The 19,970-nt window shown below is 45.0% G+C and overlaps 1 protein-coding gene across 1 annotated transcript in view; it reads left to right on the top strand.

Moving 5' to 3' along the window:
- Positions 1 to 88: 88 nt before the first annotated feature.
- FAM49A (family with sequence similarity 49 member A) overlaps positions 89 to 19,970 on the top strand; it is an 84,696-nt gene continuing 64,814 nt past the window's right edge. The window contains exon 1 of the mRNA XM_015423773.1: positions 89 to 162. The gene's annotated coding sequence lies outside the window, so the exon portion shown is untranslated. The remainder of the gene's footprint in view (positions 163 to 19,970) is intronic.

Genomic DNA, 19,970 nt, shown 5'->3' with positions numbered 1-19,970 from the left:
GCAGAAGCGCCTTCCCAGGGAGCGTCCCTCCCTCCCGCCCGCCCGCCTTTTCCCCTCCCCTCCCGAGCCGTGCTGAGCTGGGTCGGGTCATCCTTCGCGAGCGCCGCCTGGGCATGGCTGAGCGAGCCGTTGTCTGCAGCAGCGCGGAGGCGAAGGGAGCAGGTGAGGGCGCCGGGAGGGAAAGCAAATGGAAGGGAGGGACGGAGGCGAGCCACGACTTTTTGCCTGGGAGAGAGAGAGAGGGGGGGGGAAGAAGGAGGGAAGGGCGGAAGGGGCCCAGCCTGCGCCGCCGCTTTGGGCTGGGGCTGCCCGGGAGGAACGCGCTGCCTGGAGAGGGCGGGCTGGGGCGCAGTGGAGATGGCGCTGGAGCCCCCCTCCCGGGTGGTGGAGGACCCTGCCCTGTCTCCTTGTTGGAGTTGCAGGTTCTTATGGCGCTTGCCAGCCTTCCTCGTCTCTCCCCCCCGCCCGCATTCATCACCTTCCTCGGCATTTCGATGGTGTCATCAGCGCTGCCCCCCACCCGCCCACTCGCCTGAGGCTTATTACACCCCAAGGAAGTGTGCCGAGGAGGCTGTGCGAGGCGTGCAGCCCCCGGCTTGAAGAGTGGGGGCGAGGAGGGAAAGACACCTGTTGCCGCACCGGCCGCCCCCTCACCTCCCCATAATGACCTCGCCTTCAACTGCGATTTGGACGGAAGGGTGGCTAAAATGACTAAAGCGGTTGTAGTTCTTTCTATCCTAGGTTGAAGAAAAGTTGTATGGACGTGGGGTGTGTGTGTGTGTCCCCCCGGTTTTTTTTTTTGCAATTTTTGGCCAGTTACAGGTCTTGGTGGGGACATGTGTCCTGGCCTTTCTCAGCCCTCTCTGTTTCTCCTCCCCATCCTCCACTGAGGATGGATTGGGTTAAAATCTGGTTTTTGCCTTGCCTCATGCTGTCATGCTTGGGGTGGTGTGGTGAGACTTCCTATCCTGTGATTCTGTTTTATGTTGCCCTCCTCCCTTTCCTTGATGAATTAGGGAAGTGGAAAGGAGTGAGGGGGGGGGATAAATGTGAATAGTCTTTTGCCTGGTGTTCACTGTATGGATAAAAAAAGACCAGGCTGGTTTTTGTATGGCTTGTGGGGAGTCTGAGATATGTAAGGTCTGGCAAAAATAAAAATTAAAAAACTATGGACATCACTGTAAAGGAGGTATGATATGCACATGCACACACACGCACACACACTAATCTCCTACACTAACCTGTTTATAGAAGAGGCTCTGCATTGCAGCTGTAACATTTGTAACTCACAGCTCTGTGGATTTTGTGGTAAGTTCCCACAATGCTGTCACCAAACCCCAGGGAGCCCCCATTGTTTGCCTCCCGTGCAGCAGGCACATGATGCTCACGATGTTCAAATTAAGCCTAAGAATCAGTTCAGAAACGATCCTCTGGGCCCTCACAGAATAATTTCTCACATCTCTTCTAGTTTGCTACAGGTAAAAGGCCTGTAGCACTGCAGAAAGGGTGGGTTAGAATCAGCCCTTGGGAAGAAGGCATTAAAAATTAAACTGCAATGTCATTAAAAATATTGTTGGATGGATGTGGAAAAAATATGGGTTAATATTAGGTAGTTTAGTCTGTAGTTTGATGTTACGTGGGGTATCCATAGTTTCATTTCACATTGTCTTTGTTTTAAGCAACCCCAGGGTGGCTCTAAATTTGATTGGAAAGTGGTGCTGGGGGAGCAGGTGTTTCCTTTCCTATATATATTTTTACTGCTCTGACACCACCCCATAAGTGGGGAAAGATTGCAGGAAAACAGTATGGGGAAACAGCTAAACACTATCTTCCACCATTAACAATCACATTTGGACACCACTGCTTTGAAGTAAAAAAAAAGGGGGGGGAGAGATCCAGTTACAGATCTCTTGCTTATTGACTTACCCTACATGCTGTGTGATCCTAAGTTCGTTTACTCAGAAATAAGCATCACTGGGTTCAATGAGTCTTTGTCCCTAGTACGTGTGTTGTGCCCTGATCTGAATAGTCTAGGGTAGCCCGAACTCGTCCTATCTCCCAAGCTAAGCAGTGTCAGCCTTGATTAGTATGTGGATGGAGACCACCAAGGAAGTCCAGGGTTGCTATGCAGAGATAGGCAATGTCCGTGTGGTGCCAAGGGGTGCCATGGTGCCCAACAACACTTTCCCTGGCGCCCAGCAAGTGTTTGCAGAAAGTGGGTGGGCCAGGTGGTCTCCTGTCTAGTAGGGCTTCTTTTTGCACATCTGAGATTTGATTGGCTGTAAAGATCAAAATAACATTTCAGTAGCAGCTGCCACTACAGTGTTGGTTTTATTCTCTCTCTCTCTCTCTTCTTTCCCAGTGTATTTGTAAAATGTACCTCTTTTATCCTCTGGACCTGGGCTTCCCAGGTGGCCATTTTGTGGTTGTGCCTATCAGTCTGTGTCAGAATTAAAAAATGTGCCTGTAGGTTTGAAAAGGTTGGGAACTATGCTTGCCAGTCACCAGGTGGGAGTGGGGGATCCTTCACATTTGTGGGCTCTGGCTCACCACTGGCCAGCTGGCCGGCGGGGAAAGCCCAACCCCCAAACACGTCACAGTGCAGCGTCACCAACGCACTGACGTTACTTCTAGAAGTGACCTCATTGTGACGTGGGAGGGGGGATACTCTACTTTTTGGGCAAGACTCTATGGCAGTGTTGGCCAAACTTGCTTAATGTAAGAGCCACATAGAATAAAATGTTTGAGAGCCACAAGACATGAACAAATATTACCCACACATTTTATTGAAAAATATGCAAATTTGCTTTTTATTAACATTAAATGAGCCTGCCAAAAATAAAAACAAAAGGGGTAAAAACAGTTATTGATAATGGTATTTATTTGCCTTCTCCAAGCCGACCAGTGTGGGGTGGGATTGAGAATGCACTTAAAGTTGCTTTCTTTCTCTGCCCCCCCCCAGGGAGCGGAACACTGGCTGGGGAAGGGAAGACCAATCAGGGAGGCATGCCCCCCCTACTTCCCCAGCTGCCCTGCCAGGAGCTGCACAATATGTATGAAAGAGCCGCATGTGGCTTCCGAGCCGCATGTGGCTTCCAAGCCGCAGTTTGGCCACCCCTGCTCTGTGGTTTGTAGCTGTTTCACCATAGAGTTTTGCCCCAAAAGTAGAGCATCACTCTGATGTCGCCAATTTGTAGTCACTTCCAGAAGTGATGTCAGTGTGTTGGCAGCATCCCTGCCCCACCCGACATGCCCCCCAAATCCTCCCTCTGGCAAGAGGAAGGCACCTGGCAATCCCAGTTGGGGACCCCTGGTCTACACAGAGGAAAAATCTGTAAAATATACTGAAAGAGGAAATAATTTGTGTTTACCCATTGTCCTGTTACTACAGTGTAGGGATTTGGAAAGTTTATACATGAAATGAGACTGTATACAGTTTCCTGCATTTGCAACTTTAAGGCTGCAATCATAGACACAATTAGACCCACCATAGGCACGAATGCTGGGTGGATTTAAAGGGTGCGATCAAACAGCAAGATCTGGAAAACGCCCCGCGACCATCGGCAACCCGTTCTGTTCCGCTGCAGAAGCAGAGTTCTTCCAATCCAATCCAAAGTTTATTGCATATAGCCATTGGCCATCACAATATAAAGTATAAAAAACAGTACAAAGATTGGCAATACGTTTAAAAGAAAAATTAAAATATATAGACAAAGTAAGAATATAGGTTTTAAAATCAGGTTTCTCAAATAGCACATTTCGTAGCCTTATCTCTAATTTTCCTTGCAGCATGAGCATAGAGTGCCATTCTATAGGAAATAGTGGGATTGGCATCTGAAAGCAAAAAGGTTATTATTTCAATGTCTGATGTTAGACTTTGTAAAGCTGTTAGAATTGGGTTAAGAAATTTGATTCTGGGGCCAGTATACAGAGGGCATTCTAAAACATAATGTGTTAGCTCTTCTACCGAAATCCTGCACAGACAACCACATTGATCGTATGGGGTTTTGAGGTGTCATCCTTTTAACAGCTCAGATGGCATGGTCTGAAAATGAAGAGCAGTGAGTGAGAAGCAGAGTTAAAAGACACCAGGGAAAATCCGGTAGTAAACAGGTTGTGATGGGCCATGGATGGACTTTCCCCTGTCTGATCGCTCCAGCACGCTCTCATGACGTCAGGATGGTCTGATCAGGCCATCCCGACTTCATGCCGTTGTTTTTTCCCCCCTTCTCAGTATGCGTATCATTGCAAACTCCATAGGGAGCCCTCAGTGCGGAGATGTGATTAATTGATTACTCGTTTAAGTGCTTCGGAAACAAACAGCAAAATAAAAAACCCAACTCAACCGTGGTTGCGTCTGATCATGCAGTGGCGGGCTGTGCCTGCAGCTTTCAAGGACTGTGTGATCGCGCAACTGCGGGTCAAATTCATCTGGAATAGCCTCGCTTTCCCCCCGCTTTATCTCGCGCATGTGACCCCAACCTAATTTGTGCATACCATGTTTATGTAGATAGCAGTATTTTATAAAACCAGTCTGAAACTGCTAGAAACCAGGCTGAGCTAGTGAATGGTTTACATTGTGACAGTATTGCAGCAGAACTTTAGAGCTATCTCAAATTAATAAATTGTGTGGATCCAAGAGTTTCGTTTTCTAGTTGCTGTAGGTATTAAATAAATTGTCACTGATTACAGCTTTGTCTGAAATCAGTATTACATTTTTGAAGCTTGTAAAGCTTTTAAAAACATTGTGTTGTTGCTTTGCTTTCTGTTTTATTTTTTTAAAAAAACCCATATAATTCCACCTTTCTCCCAAGGCAGATATCAATAAAAATAGTATAAAATGTAATATTTGAAAACAGAAACACTAAAATTAGATTGTAACAGATCAGAAAGAAGCCCAAGGCCCACAAAGTAACTCTTAGAAACAGCTAAAGGCCCTTCTAAAGAGTCCCATGTTACAGGCCCTCCAAACCGCCACGACAGACATAGACCTCCTAATTCCTCTGGAAAGCTGATCCTTATCAGTGAAGCTCTTACCTTTTTTAAAATATGAGTTGACAAAGATGCTTCTTCTTCTGTAAAACTGAACATTCTCTCCTTGATCATGAAAGCTAACAATCCCGTGAATTTTCAAAACAAGGTTTGGATTCAGGAACTGAGGTTTTATGAAATTCTAAATAAAGTAAGTTTGCAGGGTGGGGAAAGGATTATAAGTTGATAAAATGGTCGTGATCCTTCCTAATGATTCCTTATTTGGGTCACGATAATGCCTTGTGGTGCCAACAAAGGTTCCTGTGTTTCCCAGACCTTCATTAATACATAAGCAAGGAGATGGAAAAATCCATTTCCCAGTCAGCTTTCGGGCTTATGCCAGGCCATAGTAGAAGTACAAGGGAAACAGCAAAATGGCAAGGGTGAAGATAGTAGATGAGGGGGAACAAGCAAATATCGCAGTGTTACCAGCCTGCTTTGGTTTGGGGTTTTCTGTTTTCTCATATCTGTAAAGGATAGAAGGGTCATCATTTTCTTTGGGCACTGCACACTTTTTAGCAGGGAGGGATCTTCACATAATTGATACATGGATCTAATTTGCTGTGGGAAAACAAGTTTTTTAGAGTGTAGCTGTATTTTGTTTTCCTCTTGGAAAGTGAAGAAATGACAGTGATTCTGTGCCCACTTTAAAAGACATAGCTGTTTTTTAATCTCTCTCTTTTCTACTGCGGTTTGTTTATCTTTTGGTTGCTGTTAATATCTAGCTGTGGGATGACGAGGCGGTTTCCTAGCCTGAAGAATCACAATTCACACTGTAATTTGAAGGCAAAGCTGTTCATAAAAGGCCCTTTGTAACGTTGCTTTGTCACATCCCAATATTACCAATCTGTGTGCTAATACATTTAATCTTCGGTCTGGTACAAAACCACTTCTGCAAGGACTACCCTTCTGAAAAGGACTTTCTGTTTCATGACATCACGTTTCTCTCCTTTGCCCCCTCCCATTACTCTTAGGACTTTCCCCATCCTCTTACAAACAAGTTTTGGTGGCAGACTCCTCCCACTTGCTGGAGAAAGAAGGCAAGGCGTTTTACATTTAGCTTGTCTCTGGAAGCAGGCAACTTTCAGCACACCCAACCTTAGACAAAAATAGTAGCAAAACCTTACAGTGGGGTTAACCTCATGCTATATTCTTCACCCCTGAAGTTTGTGCATGCTGCTGTTTCAGGGTTTTTTTTTTTTAAATTGGGATGGACTGCACTGTTATTTAAAATATAATTATGTTAAATCAAAATGAAATTGCTACTGCGTGTCATGTGTTTACCCTATGACTCTGCATGGGAAAGTTGGCAGGCCTGGTTACGTTTCCATATTGCAGGTAAATAAATCAAGTTTGTAGACTTGGCCTAAACAATAAGAGCACTATGCCTGAGAATTAGGCCATTTCCAACTGGATTATTTGCTTTAGGTTCACTGCTGTTGGAAAGCATCCCCGCCCCCCGTTATCCCCATAGTACTGTGGTGTACTTGTGCACCTCGTGGGCTTTCCCTGGCTTTTTTCTGATCTTTCCAAAATTTGCTTTGCAACAATATTTTGGTAAGATCACAGCTGGCTGCTATGTGGGTGGGAAGGTCTGAGTTTTCCCAGTCCTGCCCACACAGCAGCCATTTTCCCTGTCCTAGTCCCTGCAGCAGCTCTCTCCCCTCTTGCATGTCACCAGGGTGCTTTTTTGAGTTTGTTTGTTTTGTTGGTTTAATTGGCAGTTGACATATTATTAATATTGGCCCCGGTCACACGCGAGGATTTGGGCCGGGAGAGGGACGGAACGGATGCGCGGCAAATGGGCGCGATCCCACGGCAACATCTGGGAAGCGTTTCCTGGCCGTCACCGATCTGTCCCTCCCGCCCAAAACCCCGCACCAAAAAAGAACCACCTACCTGGGTGGTTCATCCGAAAGGCCGCGGCAACTGCGGCCGTGGGATCGCCGGCGCGTCCTTTCGCCGGCGCATCCCCGGCTCCTGGCCGAACTGCGCATGTGTGAGCATGCGCAGGTCGCCAGCCTCCCCCTCCCACCATCGCTTTCTTCCCGGCATCTGATCATGCCGGGGAGCAATGGCGCCGCGGCTCAGGGGATCCGTGGGATCCCGCCGCGGTGTCTCTAGTTTGGTGTGGCTCAGATTAGCCGCACTTCTGCCGTTGTTTTTCCTGCTGTGTGGCAGGGACAATTATGATATATTGCTATGTCTATTATGATTTTTTTTTAAAAAAACTTGGAAGAAATGACCTTTGTAGTGTGGGGGATAGCCACCATGCGGACTAGGGCAAGGAACATGCAGGAGAAGCTGCCACCTGGAAGCCACTGTGGTATGTTGGAAACTGCAGAGAATGTGAGGCTTTGGTAGGGGCATCGCTGTGTGGGAAAGGACTAACACGTAAGCCGTTTCTTTAAAAAGCCATGGCTTGCGTTTGACTGGACCTTGCTTTATGGAAAGTATATACCCTTTCTTTCTGTCACAGACACACATCTAGTTGCTTCAGACCAACAGTTTTAGGATTACTGAGTTTCTTCCTCATCGGTAGCAACATTCAGGGAGCAGCAGGTGTGCCTGGGTTTATTGTTGGCTGTGAGAAGGCAAAGGGCTGTGAATGCAGACTGCTCCACATGAGCAATAGCAAGAAGGTCCCCACAGTTCTGGTGGTGGTTGCCAGAGTTCAGCTTGAACATTTTAATATGAAACCCTTAAATATTATTCCCTGAATATGACTTTCATTGATGGTAGTCTCTCTGTGCTTGTTCATCTGGTTCTGCTTACCATAGCTGCTTAAGTCTGCAAGGTCTTCTTCTGGAAGTCCCAACCTTGTAGCCTAGTTTGCAGAGGAGGCCAGTTCACTCACTCTCCACCTAACCTACCTTACTGGATTGTTGTGAGGATGGGGAAGAGGAAAACAATGGAAGCCCCTTTGGGTCCCCATCAGGGATAAAAGTGGGATATAAATGAAGTAAGTAAATAAAAATAAAATAAAGTACTCTGCTTTCATGTAGCATATTTATTTCAGAACTAGGAGTAAAGTCCATTGTGGGAAGAAATACAACGAGCTCTAGAAAGAAGCTCAGGTGAGTGTCCTGGCTGTGGCTGGTGGGGCGGTGGAGGGAAGGGAAAAATAGAGGGAGGTGAGCCATGTTTATTTCCTTCTGCTTAGCTATAAGGCAGGGCTGTTATAGGGTTACCAACTCTGGGTTGGGAAATACTTGTAGGGAGGGCAGGGTTTGTGGTGGGAAGGGACCGCAGCAAGGTATAATGGCATAGAGTCAATTGCCCAAAGCAGCCATTGTCTCCAGGAGAACTTCTTTTTGGCCATCTGGAGATCAGTTGTAATAGCTAGGAAATTTTTTGTAGGGGAAATTATGTGCTATGGCTGGGGAACACAGTGATTTCTGGGAGATCTCCAGGCCCCACAGGGAGACTGGCAACCCCAGTGAACATTTAGGGGAAGATTGGGAGATGTATTTTACCTCAGAACACATTCAATGACTCCCAACAGCAACAGCAAACTGTTTAGAATGTTGGAGGCAAGGGCCAGTCAGGCCGCATATGCAAACGACCTCTGTGTTCCAACTGGCTGGAGGGGGGGGGAGAGGATGATGTGTGGAATGGATCAAGGCCCAATCAGCCCGCATATGTAAATAACCTTGAAAGGCTGGCCCAATTAGGCAGAAGTCATCGGGAACACAGCTAGTCTTTTCTATATATCGCTATAAGGCAGGACTGTCTCAAGTCATTTTGCTGCCCCAAGTGGGTAGTATGGGAGGACAGCCTCATGGTAACAGGTATGGTTCCCTCCATCCCTGACTTATGTTGATTTGGGGTTATGCAGTGGCAGCTAAGGTAGAAAAGCACCTCCTTCTATGCCATGTCTTCTGGGTTCCAAGGAACTGGAAAGCGGTTCCATAGCCAGATACAGGGTTGCCAACTCTGGGTTGGGAAATACCTGTAGATTTAAGGGGTAGAGCCTGAGGAGGGCAGGGTTTGGGGTGTGGAGGGACCTCAGCAGGGTACAATGCCATAGAGTCCATTGCCCAAAGCAGCCATTTTCTCCAGGAGAACTGATCTTGGAGATCTCCAGGTGCTGCCTTGAAGCTGGCAATACTAAGGGGAGGGCCAGACCTGTAGATTTGAGGGGTAGATCCTGGGGAGGGCAGGGTTTGGGGTGTGGAGGGACTTCAGCAGGGTATAATGCAATAGAGTCCACTGCTCAAAGCAGCCATTGTAATAGCTGGGAATTTTTCTGTAAGGGAAATGATGTGCTGTGGCTGGGGAACATACAGTGATTTCTGGGAGATCTCCAGGCCCCACAGGGAGATTGGCAGCTCCAGTAACTGTTTAAGGGAAGATTGGGATATGTATTTTGGCAACTCCAGTGATCGTTTAAGGGAAAATTTGGTATGTATTTTACCTCAGGACACATTCAATGACTCCCAACAGCAACAACAAATTGTTTAGAATGTTAGAGGCAAAGGCCAATCAGGCCGCATATGCAAATAGCTTCTGTGTTCCTACTGGCTACTGGGGGGAGAGGAAGAACAAACTATTGGAGGTGAGACTCAGGCAACATAGCCAGTGGGTAGGGGCAGCTTCTGAGTGACAGATAAGGGAGCCAACTGATTTGGGTGTGTGTGGAATGTTCAGAAGAGTCCACGACCAAAACAGAATTATTATATAGAGAGATAGATGATGTGATAAACTGCATATGTATAAAAGTTGGAATGGTGAGAAGCCTTTGGCATCTTGTCTTAGTAGCCATTGATGAAGAAATTGTGTGTGGTGAATTGAGGTTTGATTGGAGAAACTTGTTTCCATGACTTTACCCTTGCAAGTTTTGCAGCTCCAGATATCTTTTATCTGCATTTGGTGATGGTGAAGGAAAATTTGTACACATTTGCATGCATTGAAAACAGTGTTTTTGGTTATCCAAGTATTACACAAAGTTGTTTTTAAAATATATATTCAAAGAACCTGACTACACAGTAGATCAATGTGGCTTGCCCCAGATCTCAAAAAAAGAAAAGAAAAGAAGATGAACAACGGCCCCAGTCACACTAGCGGGAAAAGCCACGGCAGAAGTGTGGCTTTTTAGAGCTGGAACAAACAGAAGCGCAGCAGTGGGATCAGACAGGTCCCCCGAGGCTCTGTGCTTCTGCCGGCAGCCGTGATCACATGCTGCAGGGGAAGCAACTCTAAGAAGGGCGAGGAGGGCCAGCCACAGCAGTTGTGCACATGCGCAGTTCACCAATACCACGCATACCACGGGATAACCACACGTCAGCGATCCCACGGCCGCCGTTGCTGCGCGTCATCCGGTAGGTAATGCCCTTTCACGACCCCGGTCACACGGGAGGATTTGCCCTGCGAAACGGACAGGTTGAGGGCGGATTCAACTGGCGCGATCAGATGTCAACATCTGGCAAGCATCACGCCTCTGCCCCCCAGCCCGTCCCTTCTGGTCGAAGATGCGGATCTAAAAGAGACTAGTGAAAGGGATGATGCGCAGCAACGGCGGCCGTGGGATTGCTGGTGCGCAGTTATCCCGTGGTATGCATCGTAATGGTGAACTGCGCATGTGCACAACTGCTGTGGCTGGCCCTCCTCGCCCTTCTTGGGGTCAATGTATTAATTGCAGTTGTTTCAAGTTAACTGTGGTGGTCCAAAGCAAAACACAATACTTATAAGTAAGAAGTTTCTATCTAAATCTAACCCCCAGCTTACATTAATTTGGGCTAGTTTTTTAGCTGCTGTTTATAGAATTTGTAAGGAAGAAGTAAAGAAGTAGATGAAAGTGAAAGTAGATTAGATGAATTCTGTGTTTTATGTATTTTTATCCCAGGGTATTTTAGATTTATGGTGGATTCCTGTTTGTGTAATATTTTTGTATATGTTTTAAATGTTTTATATATATTTTAAATCCTAATGATTGCACCTTTAAAATTGTTTTAGCTGAAATGTGCTGGTTATGTACCAAAATAAATAAACTGAATTGAACTGAACAATATGATGCAAGTTTTAGTTCTGCAGAACTCATCATCAGAGGATGGGGGAGAGAAAAAGTCAAGTATTGCCAGAGACCTGTCTCTTTAACCTGTAAGCTAATACTGCGGTTCTGGTCAATTCTAAATTTCTGGGAGTAAGCTTGTCTGGATAATATATACATAAAACATTTGAGAAAAATCTTTGTTCCAGTAGGCATATTGCCTTTTGGGGGGTGGGGGGTTTCACTGGAGTCATGGTTTTGTATGAGGTAGCTTTACGTATGTGATACATTAGTATACACTTTCAGCACCAGCTGTTTGCCTGGAAAAATAGAAAGACTTTTAAAATACCTTATTTCCCCTCAATTATAACATGAGGATCAGAAGAATAATCATATGACTGGGGTTTGAAAGGCATTAAGTGCTACCCTGTCAATGGCTGTTTTGCTTTGCAGTTATAAAATGTATATAATTAGCAGTGGGAATCCACTGTTTTCTTTCTTTTGTATGAATCAAAGCAAGTTACCGTCCAGATATGAATTCACACAATCACCTGTGTGAAACCAATCTAGTTGGTTTCTGTTAAAGTATATATTAAACGCTGCAGTCTTTGAACTCAAGGCAGGACAGTTTATGTACAGTGCAATCCTAAACAGAGCTACACCCTTTAAATCTGTGGAAATCAATGGACTTAGAGGACACAACTCTGTTTAGGTTTGTACTGTTAGTGTCACAACATCATTGTAGAATCCTTGTACTTTGTGCTAGTATAATCTAAGAGGTTGTATTTATGAAACTATTATTGTGAAAGTAAAATGTGATTAGCATTATATGAGAGCAGTGGCAATTTGGGCTGCAGAGGAAAAAACGCTGAATCACAAGACTACTTAACCTCACAGTGTCTCCTTTTAAACTCATTGTGTGGTAGGAATGTTTTCCCCCACTGTGAATACAGTGGTTAGGAAGCAGTACTTCAGATTCTGCTGTATCCATATGTTTTATGGACTAGATCTCCCTGTAGAAAATACTACTGCATGAAGCCGCCTATAATAATCAGAACATCCCTCTTGTTTTCACACCTTTTCTTTAATAAGAGTAGATATTTTTAGACTTGTCATGGTATAGCACTGGGGCTGATGAAACCAAATGGCTGGTAAAGTACGCCCCCAGGTCTTCCTGTGAACCGTACTGAATGCGTTGTAAAGTGGAACATTAGAAGTGCATTCTAAGTGAAGTTTCTCCTTTTATGACAGATATGGCTTTAGGGTTATACTGGCTCTACTGCTTTATTTTGGAACAGGTCACAACACTTTAATGATTAGAAATCGAATCAGTTTAGCCCGACAAGTCTGTGGCCATGTTTATAATTTTATAGTGCTGTAACATTTTTCCTGTTTTTCTTCATGCAGTGGAAAACATGCATTGCATTGTATTTATGGCTGGTCTGTTATCTAATCTTGTGCATGCTGCTTAAGTGAGAGGTGATGATATTGTGTTGCTGCTGTTATTGTTATTGTTATTATTGTTGTTGTTGTTATTATTATTTATTATAGTTTTAGCAGAGCACACCATTTTTAAAAAAACATTTTCTGCAAAGTTGTATTAATAATCCCATGTGTATTGGTTCCTGTGGCAAAAAGGACAAACATCTAGGCATTACAAATTGAATAAATATGTTCATAGGTTATGAGTACCCATGTAAGCTTCTAGTTGTGCAACTACAGTTGGCTTAATACAAAAGTGTCGATAGCCACATAGGTTTTATTTGGGGATTTGCTATGATAGAGATGTGAAGGCTTGACAACTAACTGGAAATGTTCAAGGGAAAACCCAGTATTTTTTTCTGAAGATTCCCCCCCCCCTTCAAGTTTTCTAAAGTTCTTCATCAGTCTGATGTTAAAAGGGGGGGAAGGAAGGGAGGAAAAGAACCTTAAGGCCATGATCTTAAGAACTCTTCAGGTCTGTTCACATGTTACAGAGAACACACATATGTCCTGTGTCATTGGTTTGTAAGAAAAAGCCAGTGCCTATTCACTTTACAAATGAAACAGGTGAGCCATACCTGGATAAATGTGCATTTTCAATCATATGTTCAGGTATACATGTGTTGAATGTAATTTGAGAATGAATACAAATAAAGAAAAATCGAGTGTACGCTGTACACAGATTGCATATACATTCACTGTAGCTTAGGCTCTGGTTGTGGGTCAGGTAGGTTGTGGGTGAAGGATGTGGCTAGTGTGAGTTTGCATGGTCAGTGTGTTGAGAAGAATCAGCAGAAAAATGGACCCCATCCAACTGAAACCATAGCAGTAGTTGATGAAAAATCTCTCTGATGCCAGATGGAATGCCCAAGTCCCTTTAAAGGCCGAGAGCAAAGGACAGGCATTGTAGTCTTTATACAACTTAAGGTATAGATTTCACAGAATGAGATGAGTGATGATGGCTACTCTTTCTCTTGCATTAAGTACTATTGTGAAATAAATAAATGCATTTTCATATATTTGTTATTTTTTAAATTGACTAGCAGTATTATTTGGCCTGTATGTTTATGTTTTCTTAACTTTAGATACTTCATCCAATTTGCTTTTGGGGGGTTTCTCCTGTATTTCCCATTTTTACTCTTTCTCTTGCTTTAGGGCATCTATGAAGGTGTTAATTTCCCCCCATTTACTCACAAATGGGCTTGTAAGTATAGACTAATCGTTTTGCCACTATTTCAATGTTGCTAGCAGTCAAAAAATGCAGTCCAGCCACGTCAGATGGAATCAACAGTATATAATGAGAGTGGGAAATGTGCCTATGTTTGAGGGGGGGAAGTTCTAAAGAATGTTCTAGGCTGCTGGGTTTTTTGTTTTTGTTTTGGTGTGTGCTACTTCGGTGTTTGATAAAACCATCTTTAAGAGAAGAGCTAACTTAACTTTACTGTCTTGTTAAGTATATTATCCTCTAGTGATGGATGGATGTTCACACAGGCAAGTCTCTTTTGACAGGTTCTGTAATAAAACGGTGAATGATGAGCCAGTTTCCAAGCTGTCTAAGGCTCTGTATCAGACATCACTATTAGCATTTGGTTGTGTGGAATCAGTAGCTGAGTGTGAGTTCTGCCTCTCTCTAAGAGCAACTGCTCTCTCTAATGAAAGTGGATGGAATGTTGAGAGAAGAGAAATTGACTTCCGGTTGATGGCGGCGCGCTAGCAGACTCACCTCCCGGACCTCCTGGGGGTGAAGCTGCGCTCCAGCTGAAGGAGGGGGTGCGCAGGCTCGAACCCCTCCCCAGGGGCCCGGCGAAGGGACCCTGGCCATGGAACTTTTAAGAGGTTGCCTCTTTGACGGCAGAATGCCAAAGAATTGAGGCGCCTCTTCTTTCCAAAGGTCCGATGTGCTGTGAGACCGAATGGAATTTAGTGACGCTGATCGGGACAAACGCAGGAGATGGAGCGTCAGAAATGAAGCTTAAAGTGAGGTCGAAAGACCAACTATGAACGTGAGTCAGTTTTAAAGCGTTTGAAAAGAAAAAATATAGCTCCCCACACCACTGCACGGAACGGGAAAAAGGCGAGTGGGGGAGGGACGCCTCCCATGCGCATGAACTTTTGAGTGATAGAGGGGGGTGCGGAAGAAAACGCGAAGGAAACTGTCTAGAAGTACCTACCAGAGCAAGTTCAAGCGTTCAAGCGCATATTCAGAGACTTTTTAAAAAATTGCAAAAGTAAACAAATGATAAAGATGGCGGGGAAGAAGGACAAAGAAAAACTTGTGAAAGCGAAAGGGACTGAGAGCCCAAAACCTGAAGCTACCAGTGAGGTGGCAAGGTCTATAGCGGAATACATGCGCCCTCTGCTGGAACAGCTGAATAACTTCAAGGAACAGACGTCAACAATGACTGCATGTATTACCTCTCAGCAAACTCAGATAAACGAGACATTGCAAATATTGAAACAAAATACTGAGAAGGGAAATGAAGTGGTTGCTGTTACGCAAAAGGTGAAGAAAAAAGTGCAAAAGCTGGAAAGGAAACAAAGCTCCACGGAAGATCAGCTGCTGCAACTTCAAATGGAAAAGGCCAACATGATTCTTCGCTTCCAGGGCATGCCAGAGAATAAGGGGGAGAATCTTAAAGAAGCAATGAGCGAATTACTAGCCCCAGTGATGGAGATGAAGGTGGAATCGCTGCTAAACAATATGGATGTGGTTTACAGATCATATTCAGGCTAAAAAAAAAGAGAGAGAAGGGAAATTGAAAAACAGCAGTTGAAAAAAGGCTGTTAGAAGGGCTTAGCAGCAGAGAGAGAAGTTGACAACTTCAGGGCTGAGGTGAAAATGTTTTTTTTGATTGAGGGAACCTGTACAGAAGAGCTTAAGACCTCAAGTGCTAAAGTTAAATGGAAGTGAAACATTGTTTCTTAGACTTTAGGTTCCTTCCTGTTTTGTTCTTATAAATTAAAGTTTATTGTTTTGATTAACTCTGTGGGCTGCATGTCTAAGGGGAAACCGCACACACACACACACACACAAGGTAATATCTCGGTCTACGTACATATATTCTAGGATATGAATGAATAGTGGCAGTGAGTGATTGGAACAGTGTTTGAGCCCCAACCTCAATAGCTCTGTGTGAGTGAGGGCTGATTATAAAGAGGGCTAAGCTATCCTGTCTGTGGATGTCTCTGGGAGTGAGAGAGAGGATCAGGGTGTGAAATGGTCATAACTTTTTGTAGATTTGAAAAGAGTCAAGAAGGGTGGCAAGTGTGATGCCCTGACCTACTTAAAAACCATAACCTGAAGAAGACAGGACGTAGAGGGTGGTAGGCACTCTGTGTGAGCTGACAAGGGGTGTCATAGCCCTGTATCAGACATCACTATTAGTATTTGGTTGTGTGGTTGCAGTAGTGTGTCATTCACAGTAGCTGTGGTTGACATGCAGAGAGAGAAGGAGAGAGGAATCATAGGTAGGGACATTACAATGTTATATTCTTGTGACCACCTTGATCCCGTACATAGTTCAGCAGCTTTCAGCATCCTGCTGGTGGTTTTCAAAAATCTATTTTGGAACAACAATGTGTTCACTGGAATATTTCATTTTTAAAGCAGATCCTTGCAATCTGTCATACCCTTATGAGAAGTCAAGCTGTTCACTGTTGAGGCAAAGTCTTGCAGAAGCTGTAGTACTCCCTATATTGAACATTATTCCACCAATAGGCTATAGAAACTTAAGGGCGTGGGCTTGGTTGTTTGAAGGTTGGCATGAATAGCTACCAGGGGTCTTGATCTGAGGAGAACATTAACATATGGGGATGTTTCTTGCCAATTTCTTCCCTGTCTGCAAGACATGATCTGTTCTTTCCTTCTAAGTTTCTTTTGCAGCGTTATTCTAAGCCTTCATTATGGGCCTTGAAAGCTGTCCATATAATGGAGAGTGGGAGAGTCATATGTTTACAGTAAATGTAAGTAGATTTGGTGGTTACTTTTATTGAAACATATAGGCATACAAGAGCTTCCCAGTTAGTAGCATGCCATCTTCAGGCAGAATGGAAAGGATGCTCAATCTGAAGAGGAAGATGGGAGGGGGTATAGAAGTGGCTATTTCCTACCACTGTAAATTACTGCAATTTGGATCTTGTCATAAATCTCTGCAGATAGGAAGGATTTCCGTGAGTGGAATGGGAGTGCTTTGTTGTCTTTCCCTTCTCACTGCAAGCCATAATGATCCTTGAAGTGTCATTCCTTGGGAACTGGGGACTGACCCCCTAGATGCAGGATCAGGAAAGAGTCAGAGATCTGCAGCAAGAATTGGGAAAAATCACCCCCACCCCCACTCTGTTAGTGTAACTTTTCTGAACCTCTGAACCTGTACAAGGTTGCTAAAACTCTGCAGATTTTTAATCCGCTTTGATAGCCACCTATTCAAATTTTTCAGCCTTCTAGACGTTACATAAATTGCCAAGATAGGAGTTGAGAGGCCCAAATCCCATCTTACCCATGAATTCATTAGTTGGCTTCTAGCAGCCTAAAGCCCTTGTCTGTGGCCTTCCTTCCTTCCTTCCTTCCTTCCTTCCTTCCTTCCTTCCTTCCTTCCTTCCTTGAGAGCCAGTTTGGTGTAGTGGTTAAGTGCGCGGACTCTAATCTGGGGGACATCTCAGTTTGAGAGCCAGTTTGGTGTAGTGGTTAAGTGTGCGGACTCTAATCTGGGAGAACTGGGTTTGATTCCCCACTCCTCCACTTGCACCTGCTGATGTGACCTTGGGTCAGTCACAAGCTCTGGCACAGCTGTACCTGAAAGAGCAGTTTGTGTCAGAGTTCTCTCAGCCCCACCCACCTCACAGGGTGTCTGTTGTGGGGAGGGGAAGGGAAAGGAGTTTGTAAGCCGCTCTGAGACTCCAAGTGAAGGGCGGGGTATAAATCCAATCTCTTCTTCTTCTTCTTCTATGCTTACTGTAGGGTTTACTGAGATATTGCATGTGAAATGCCTTAGAGTACTCAGTATTGATTAGTCATACTGCAGACTTTGACACAAACACTATCACTAAGCAGATCTAAACATTGCTTGAATAGTTTCAGTTCCATGGGAGGTGATCTCCAGACTGAGGCTCCCTAGTGAGGTTTGTCTTGAATAGCAGCATGCTTAAGACTGCCCTGAAGGAGCTGTGGTGGCTCAAGTGGTTAAGACACTGAACTGCAGGCTGTGGAAGGTCAGTAGTTCAAGACCCGAGTTGCCGCATGACGGAGTGAGCTCCCGTCTCTAGTTCCAGCTCCTGCCAACCTAGCAGTTCGAAAGCAAGAAATTGCAAGTAGATAAATAGGTACCACTTCAGTGGGAAGGTAACAGCGTTTTGTGCGCCTTGGTGTTTAGTCATGCCGGCCACATGACCACGGAAACGTCTTCGGACAGTGCTGGCTCTTGGGCTTTGAAACGGAGATGAGCACCGCAACCCTAGAGTCAGACTCAACTCGCTTTCGAGCAAGGGAACCTTTACCTTTTAAGACTGCCCTGAACTCGAAAGCCCAAGCTAACCTGATCTCATCAGACCTGGGAAGCTAAGCAGGGTAAGCCCTGGACAATATTTTGCTAGGAAACCACCAAAGAATACCACGGTTACTGCACAGAAGCAGACAATAGCAAAAAACATCTGAATATCTTATGCCTTGAAAACCCTATGGAGTCGGTATAAGTTGGCTGCAACTTATTGAGCAGGAGGAGGAGGAGAAGTAGTAGTAGCAGTAGTAGTTTTTGTTCTGTGGCTGTGCAACAGCTGCATGTGCTACAGGGGCCCCGGTCACATGGGAGGATTTGCCCCGCGGGAGGGTCGGATTGGGGGCATATCAAGTGGGCGCGATCACACCGCAACATCTGGGAAGCGGCGCACACCCGTCCCCGATTCGTCTCTTCTGGGCGAAGATGCAGCTCAAAAAGGTAGCACCGAAAGAGTACTACCTACCGGGTGCCACGCAGCAGGGGCGGGCGTCTGATTGCCAACATGCCCGTCTCTCCCACAGCATGCGAGGTCCTGCCGAACTGCGCATGAACACACATGCGCAGCGGGCTTCCCCCAGCGTCTGATCATGCCGGGGAGGAACTGCGTGGCGGCTGGGGGGGATCTGTCTGATCCCACAGCCACGCTTCTCTTTTGATGCGGCTCTAAAAAGTCACACTTCAGGCGTGCCTTTCCCCCTAGTGTGACCGGGGCCAGGGTCAGGTTATGGCTGTTTGGGTTTGCTTTTGCCCAGCTCAAGAATTTAATAACCTTAATAACCAGAGAAGAAGCATATATCTGTTGTGGTCGGGATCAGCTCACCGAGTTGGATGACTTGTTCAGAGCACAGAATTGCTTGCTGTTTGACCTTTCTTTGTAAGTTCAGACTTAACTTTTAAATGATCAACATTGGATAGATCGCATTGCCTGCTTTTTGCATCTGCACAGTCAGTGGCATCTGCTTGGGAACTATCACAAGATTTAGTTGACTTTTGGGGAGACCCTGAGGTCACAAGACACTTTAGTTGTGAGTCTGAACGGAAAAATCTGTTTTTCCCCCTTCCCTGTTTACTCTGTGCCTTTTAAAAATCATAGACAGTCCACGGGGGTAGGAGTGGCTGAGAGAAAGTGTTGTCAGTCATAATAGGAAATCGTAGGGATGTGCCTGAATTCACTCAGATGCATTAGAACAGTTTGTCAAATGATGGGCCTCATGCTTTTGACCAGTGAGCAGAATAGGAACTGAGCCAGCAGGTTTCCAAGCGTGATACGTAGCTCCTACTTGTTGTTAAAGAACAGGATATTGCCAACTAGGAACTCAAGATGTCTGTTCAGCATCTTTAAAGGTGATGTTTACATTTCACACAGTTCATGTTCAGCTTTTGACAAAAGCACAGAATTTTACATATGTGAATGAGCCATCAAACACCATGGGCACAGCTTGAATCTGTTATCTTTGAAACTGAAAGTTCATCCACAATACCTTCTGAAATAGGGAGGGCTATACATTTATGCATGAAACGTTGATGTGTGCCAGAGAAGGGAATTCTGCAGTATTCTAAGTATGGTACTGTGACAGACTACATTTAAAATGCTGTTTTCCTAATGCAGCAAAATCAGAGAAGAGAGGGGAATAGTTAACTCTGCTCTAGAACATTGAGCCTGAGTGACAGGTTGCTCCTTTTCTCTGACTGGCCAGCGCCAGCTGAGCAAAATATAAGATCATCTGTGTGCTGAGGGGAGAGTTAGTTTGTTCTGAGTTCAGTGGCAGTTACTGTTCAGTAAAGAAAAGGTTCCGCTAAAGGAGTGGATGTCTGAAGAGTCTGACTAAAAATCTGTCAGACAGGTTCATCTTTTGAATAAAAGGAGACTCCTGGTCTTAGCTGTGTTAAACATAACCTGAGAAATAATTCCATCTAAGAAATCAGGGTCTAGTGTCAGCTACAGCTGAATGCCCCGGTCACACGGGCCAGAAAAC

Source organism: Gekko japonicus, unplaced genomic scaffold (genome assembly GCF_001447785.1).
Source record: "Gekko japonicus isolate JY-2015 unplaced genomic scaffold, Gekko_japonicus_V1.1 scaffold121, whole genome shotgun sequence".
Taxonomy (NCBI): Eukaryota; Metazoa; Chordata; class Lepidosauria; order Squamata; family Gekkonidae; genus Gekko; species Gekko japonicus.
The sequence above is the reverse complement of the archived record's forward strand: the minus strand, read 5'-3'. Positions and strand labels throughout refer to the sequence as shown.